The sequence below is a fragment of the Schistocerca nitens genome, chromosome 3, assembly GCF_023898315.1.
Source record: "Schistocerca nitens isolate TAMUIC-IGC-003100 chromosome 3, iqSchNite1.1, whole genome shotgun sequence".
Classification (NCBI taxonomy): domain Eukaryota; kingdom Metazoa; phylum Arthropoda; class Insecta; order Orthoptera; family Acrididae; genus Schistocerca; species Schistocerca nitens.
The window spans coordinates 750,250,879-750,258,755 of record NC_064616.1 but is presented as its reverse complement, the minus strand read 5'-3'; positions in this window follow the sequence as shown (position 1 = coordinate 750,258,755).

Here is a 7,877-nt window from a genome sequence, read left to right as displayed (position 1 = left end):
AAGAGAAACAGGTCAACCAAGAGCACAGGAAGACAGTATTACCATCAAATTGAATGAAAACTTTACGAACAAAAAGTCAGAAGTTGAAAATATTTTTAATAATCGTTTTCTAAATGTTGTGGATATAGTAGGATCCAGGTGTTCATTAGAAGATGCTAGGCTGTTAATGGAAGAGGCCATACCTATGCAATTTGATACAATTGAAATCTCACCCACTTCTCCCTCTGAAATTAGGAAAATAATAAACTTGCTTAAAAGCAAAAACTCACGTGGAATTGATGGCATTTCCAGCAAAATACTAAAAGCTTGTTCTCAACAGATAAGTAAGATTCTCAGCCACCTGTGTAATAGCTTTCTGGAACAGGGCATTTTCCCTGATAGACTGAAATATGCTATTGTTATACCTTTGCATAAAAAGGGGGATAGATCTAATGTCAACAATTACCGTCCAATCTCCCTTCTAACAGCTTTATCCAAAATTTTTGAGAAAGTAATGTATTAAGAGTAGCTTCACATATCTGTAAAAATGAAGTACTAACAAAATGTCAGTTTGGTTTCCAGAAAGGATTTTCAACAGAAAATGCCATATATGCTTTCACCAATCAAATTTTGAATGATCTGAATAACCGAACACCACCCATTGGGATTTTTTGTGATCTCTCAAAGACTTTTGATTGTGTAAATCATGAAATTCTGCTAGACAAGCTCAAGTATTGTGGCATGAGTGGGACAGTGCACAAATGGTTCAATTTGTACATAGCTGGACGAGTGCAGAAAGTTGAAATAAGCAGTTCTCATAATATGCAAAGAACAGCGCATTCCTCAAACTGGGGAACTATCAAGAATGGGGTTCCACAAGGGTTAGTCTTGGGTCCTTTGTTGTTCTTAATATATATTAATGACTTGCCATTCTATATTCATGAAGAGGCAAAGTTAGTTCTCTTTGCTGATGATACAAGTATAGTAATCACGCCTGACAAACAAGAATTAACTGATGAAATTGTCAATACTGTCTTTCAGAAAATTACTAAGTGGTTCCTTGTAAACGGACTCTCACTGAATTTTGATAAGACACAGTACATACAGTTCCGTACAGTGAATGGTATGACGCCATTAATAAATATAGACCTTAATCAGAAGCATATAGCTAAGGTAGAATATTCAAAATTTTTAGGTGTGTCCATTGATGAGAGATTAAATTGGAAGAAACACATTGATGATCTGCTGAAACGTTTGAGCTCAGCTACTTATGCAATAAGGGTGATTGCAAATTTTGGTGATAAACATCTTAGTAAATTAGCTTACAACGCCTATTTTCACTCATTGCTTTCATATGGCATCATATTTTGGGGTAATTCATCACTGACGAATAAAGTATTTATTGCACAAAAGCGTGTAATCAGAATAATAGCTGGAGTCCATCCAAGATCATCCTGCAGACATTTATTTAAGGATCTAGGGATATTCACAGTAGCTTCTCAGTATATATACTCTCTTATGAAATTTGTTATTAACAACCAAACCCAATTCAAAAGTAATAGCAGTGTGCATAACTACAACACTAGGAGAAAGGATGATCTTCACTATTCAAGATTAAATCTAACTTTGGCACAGAAAGGGGTGAATTATACTGCCACTAAAGTCTTTGGTCACTTACCAAATAGTATCAAAAGTCTGGCAGATAACCAACAAGTATTTAAGAAGAAATTAAAAGAATTTCTGAATGACAACTCCTTCTACTCCATAGAGGAATTTTTAGATATAAATTAAGAAAAAAAAATTATTAAAAAAAATTTAAAAGAAGCACAAAAAAATAAAAAAAGTTGTTATATTAACTAAGTATGTTGTTAAATTAACTTAATTATGTCATGTATTGGAAAATTTGACTCCTTCCACATCATTACAAAATATCGTATTCATGATCCATGGAACTAGTATTAATCTAATCTAATCTGTCCCATTATCTGTTATTGTCCTGAAAATTTGTGGTACGTTCCTATGTGACCAAACTGCTGAGTCGTCGGTCCCTAGGCTTACACACTACTTAATCAATTTAAACTGACTCATGCTAAGGACAAAACACACACACACACACACACACACACACACACACACACACACACACACCTGAGGGAGGACTCGAACTTCCGACAGGGAAGCCGTGCTAATTGTAGCAAGGTGCCTCAGACCGCTCGGCTATTGTCCTGAAACACAAACTTTACATTAAGTTTACGTAGGCCTGTGAAATCTTGAAAAGTGACTGGTTATAGATACTTTCTCTATTTATTGTTCAACTAATTCAACATTTGCAAGGTGTAACCTCCCTTAATTCAAAGCTAGCAAACACAATTTTAGTAGTTGTTTCCATGCCTCTCTTTCTCTCTCATCCCTACCAGTTGACTCCTGCAACGTTCTTCAATTCTTCATGGTCAGATAGTCTTCCTCGTGTCTTCATCTTCTCTGCTATACTCTGGTACTGCCTTTGTCCATCTTCAATCGTTTCTTTGTGCAGTATGTCCTACACGTTTCCATTTTACAGCCTTTACCCTTTTCACAACAACCTGAATGCCTATTATTGCTCGTAAGTCTTCACGTCTTTTCTGAACTGTCTTATAGAGACCTAGTAGTGACCTTTCCATAGCTCCCTCAGCTGTTTGTAATTTTCATTTGAAACACTCTTTTAAAATACAAGTTTCACAGCTATTAGTTAGAACAGAAGAAACACACTTTTCAAAAACAAAAAAATTTTTTTTAAAGTTTGTTGGCATATTAGATTCAAAAATAGGTGTATTTCTTCCATAAGCCATACACCCTAGCTTGATTCAGTGAAAAATTTCAGGTTGTAAGTCTCCTAGAATATCAATTAACTGTCCAAAATAAACATATTTGTTAACATTTTTAGGCAGTCATTGTTCAAAATTATTTGTCTTTCACTTATCCATCTGTGCTAGTATCTGTTTTGGGGAGCTATATCTTAAGGCCCACTTTCTCGCAACTCTCAGATAAATTTTTTACAGAGGATTACGATTTTATCATATCGTTGGCTAGGACTACTATATTGTCTGCAAATCTCAAGTTAGAGACTCTCTTTCCATTTATTCTAGTTCCTCTTTCCTTCCAAATAATTTTGGGCATAGCCATCTCAAGGAGTGCTATAGACAGTTTTGGAATATAGCAATACTCTGCTCTATGGCTCTTTCAATGCAATATTCCCTCGTGTTTTTTTCTATGCTGACAGAAGTCATCGAGGTATCATAGATGGATTTTGTCAGCGTAGGAAAATGAAAGGAAATTTTCTATTGGAAGAGTAGTAAAGCAGAGTGACCCTGTATCCTAGAAACTGTTTATGACAGTCCTTGAGATGATTAGCATATTTCAACTGGCATTACTGCATTGCTAAGCTTCCAGCCATGGAGCTGTGTGTTTGCTATGTATAGGATGCAATGGCACGAACATTGGATTATTATTTTATTACATATTTTCAATCTTTAATAGCGATTAGCAACCATGTAACATACACTAGACTATTGCTGACATGGTCATTCCTTGCGCACATGGATGTCAGACTAGTGGAAGTGCCAGCTTATTATCATAACTTTCCTTTAAGCTATTTGATTCTCTCTTCATCTGTTAAAGATTGGTCATTAAAAGTTGCTCATCCAACATTCTACACAGCAGCAACGGGTTTCTGTGAAGAACGCGAGTTCAACTTATTTCTGATTTCGAGTTTCTGCTTGAGGTCCAGCATAACGTGTTTCCTTTGGAAGGCGTTCTACTGAACTGTAAAGATAGCCACAATTTTAAGCATATATAGCATTGTGTAACACTGTAATTAACTAACATTAATTATTGTAAGGAAGAATTCATTACCGTATGTGTCATTTCTGCTTGAGTAACTGGAGGCTGGATGTGGGCCAGGCCGTATTACTGAGGACCAGATTAGCAAGCATTTAGTGTACTTTCCTGTGCCTTGCAATGTGTTCAGATTTCACCCTGGTGACTGGACATTCACAGTTTGTATGTAGACTTCAAAGAAACTTTCAAATATGGAGCACACTTCATTTCTCAGTTACAGAATATAATCTTATGATATATGGAAAAGAAATACCCTTTGTATCACCTCAGCTACAAAATACTGTAATCATACCAATGACTTTGAGTTGTTAGCTAATTTCAAGCAGTTCAAATTACATGCATACATCTTACACGCTGCTTGAAATTAGCTGTCTGAAACTAGTCGTAAGGTAAATATAACAACGATCTTCCAAAACCCAAGTAGAACAACGGTTACTGCCCGACGAAACATCATAGCTGTGGAGATCAGAATCAACTAAGCATGTAATTTTATGGAAGCTAGCCTAAATTAGTTGTTTTATATGTATGCCGTGCATCCTGTTTCACACCGACGTCACTTTCAACAGTATCTATAAAGTAATCATTAGAAATATTAAAGACTAGAAGAGTTCAGAGCTGCAATAACTTACTCAATTAATTCTAGAGTATTAATTTTTGCTTCTGTTGCATTGTTTCTGATTTTACTACAACTCACCAGCAAGACTTTGAAACATTATATCAGCTTTGTATCTGTTGGCTAATACTTATTGCTTTTAACACTCTGGAGACCAAGCCCAAGCATAGCACAGACTGCAACTTTGTGTTAAAAAGGCTGTGCCTCAGTATAGATTGGGCTGCAATTTTCTTGCCATATGAGCAATCTATTGCTCAAAAACGGGACTCATTTCAGTTGAGAACAATGTACAGATGTCTCGCTAACTGGAAACTGAATGGAGCTGCCTTCTGTTGTGAATTTCTAGTTATTTTACTGTCGCAAATGGCTGAGATAATATGATTGCACTGGCGTAATTCTGTGCATGTAATCTTTAGGTTTTGCAGTCTGCTGTAAGTATGATACAAATATGTCACGTTTATTAAGTGAGCAAGAAATTTTGGGAACTCATGAGAAATAAATTGTTCGATAACTCACCTCAAACTTTTTTCTTGGGAGGATAATTATACTTTCTGTCACCATTATTTAAAAATCTGTAAGCATCAAAGAACTAAAGTAAATACGAACAATAAATCTTGAAGTTTGGCAGTTATTTAGTATGTATTACCCTTGAAGACATATCAATTACACATGTTCTAGTAATGCTTTAAATAATAGCATAAATGGCCAGTTTCATAAGCCCGATATCCTTCTATGTTGCCAGTCTCCAAAGTGTTAATCTTCTGACTACTTAGTGAAATTAATGTTTACACTGCTTGTGGAGTTCTTTATACCACTAGGAGTCAGCCTGTGTAGATTGCACTCATGTGTTTCTTAGTCTGAATTTTAGTAATAAAGTTTGGCCTAAATAATCTGAGAGGTGATAATTTATAGAATCTGTTGAGACAATTTGATCCTAATTTGTCATGGCATTGATGTATTAACCAAGCATGTGTGAAGTATTCTACAGGGAACTAGTCCAAGCAGATCTTTGCCCCCCACCCACATACACACCTAACAATCCACTAGGTAACACTAAATATCCACGGTCAGATGATTTGTCTGGTGTTGTGGTAATAGAATCAGTCCATTTATTCATAGAGATGGTTTGAGGCTGAAATGATACAAGTGCTCTCTTGAGGTGTCAAGCTCAGAGTGCTACCAAAGAAGCTCCTAGTGCAAACTTTGTACACAGGGAGTATTACGTGCTCTGTAGTCAAGTGTTGCTACAGTATAGTCATGTATTTCTAAACAATGAATGTTATCTACAGATTGCTGATGTTCCATGATGACTGCAAGTGGTACCGACTCTACAACAACTGCTTCAAAGCCATCTGTTTTATTATCTAAGCTATATCCATTATAATGCAAAAAGACACAGTATTCTCATGTGAAATTCTGTGTGGGTACATACACTGCCATAATCTAGTATAGCTGACTAGTGGTGAACTTGTACACTTGTCTTGCAGATGTATTACTTCACTGGTATGGAAGTTCATGACTGATTCTCCCAAAATCTTAATTTTTGTGCTTGGGTGGAATGAATAACTGAGCAAATCCAACTTATTATTTACTGTTCCTAGGCTCCTTGTTATTATAAAGTGATGGTGACTATGCATTATGCAGAACCTTCTTTCTATGTTGCTTATGTTGTCAAATGTTATATTTTTAAAACTCATGCACACATTTTGAATTCCTTTATTACCATTTTTCATATCTTTATTTACACAAAAAATTTCGCAGCTAAGTTTTGCCCTAGACAATCTGCATGAAGAATAAATTTACCTGTTCTTACCAGTTGACGGTTACAGATTTTAAGTCTATTTTTTGATGTGTGACAAGACTGTTTGTTATGTCTTTTTTGTCCATGGTAGCTGATGACGCATAATGAGAAACTCTTAAGGTAGCTTCATTGACAATGACCAAATTGGTGATTGATATATAATTCTTCTGCGGTTGTATCCATCTCTGTGCTTTGCTTACACTGCTCATTTTCTTTCGACGTGATTCGAGATTACTAGTTGCACTCCCACAGTTCATAATTGAAATTGCCTGAAAGACATTTTTGTGCACAAATTTTACGTTATGTTTCACTACTTACATGATAATGTACTTTCAGCATGCTGTTTTCGTATGCAACTTTTGATCATTTTTCAGAAACAGAAGAGATATTTTGTGAAACTTCTAGTGTATTCAGATCACTTTTTCCTACATGAAGTTTTGAGATGTCCATTTTCAGCACATTGTTTCTGAAATGTTAACCTCACACTTGTTCATTCAGCTTTGCAATTTCATCATTACAATTCGCACACATTTTCTTTTTAACAGAAAAAATAATGTTCTTATGTGATAAATTTTCACACTGGCTGTCATCTTGTTGCCATAAAGTTTGGTGTCACAGCTGGCCTAAAATACCGACAACATCTACTCTCTCAACAGATTTAACTGTAAATTTGTTAAAATTTAAGGCTACACATCCTGATAGATACAAAATTAGATAAAGTGCCACGACTGTAAGAAATGTTGCTGAAGAAGTCTCAAAACATTTGTCAAAATGGGAGCTGAGTCCTATTTTTCTTTTTAATCTATTTTGAAACTAATGTAGAATAGCAGCTTTCTTACTTAAATAATAGGCATAGGAAAGCAAAGAACAAATGTAATGAGTAAATATAAAGTTGTTTAAGTAGTGTGAAAGTAAAAAGGCGAATGTGTTCTGGAAAGCGGAGGAGACACAGGGGGGGATTGAAAATACTTTGTGGCACCCCTAGCATGTGTCTACCTTTGACCCACACCACACCCTCCCAGTTCTCTCTTCTCTGGAGAAGACTAGTGCCTTTGTGTAACAAATTGCTACATTTGTGAGATGTTACGGAGCTGCAATTGTTAAAATGTATCACAATTGGCGTGAATGCAGACACACTAAAGGCTATAAACATGACTAGAGAGTATTAAAAAGACCATAGTGAATGCTTGGTTTGGTACATAATATATGGCAACAAATGTAGCAGTATGAAGCATGACACCCTGCAATTCTACAGCCATCAATCTGGCAAGTTTTCAATCATGATCATGTGCTATGGCCTCAAACATATTAGCTAGCCCCATAGAAACCCCACAACCACCCAAACTTGCTTCACAGATGATCATTGATCAAATCAGTATGTATTATGCAACAAAAAAAAGGGGTTATTAACAACTGGAGAAACATCTGACAAGTCATTATTGTTTTAACTTCTCAGATGAGGGCATGTATGTTTGGCGTCAACAGCAGCTGGTTATCGATTCATCATGAAAGGCAACAACAATGTATCTCAGTAGTGACAGTTGTTTGCTATGGGCAAGTTTCCATAGCAAAGTTTCAATATCTGGTGTTTGTCGAGTGGCCACTAAC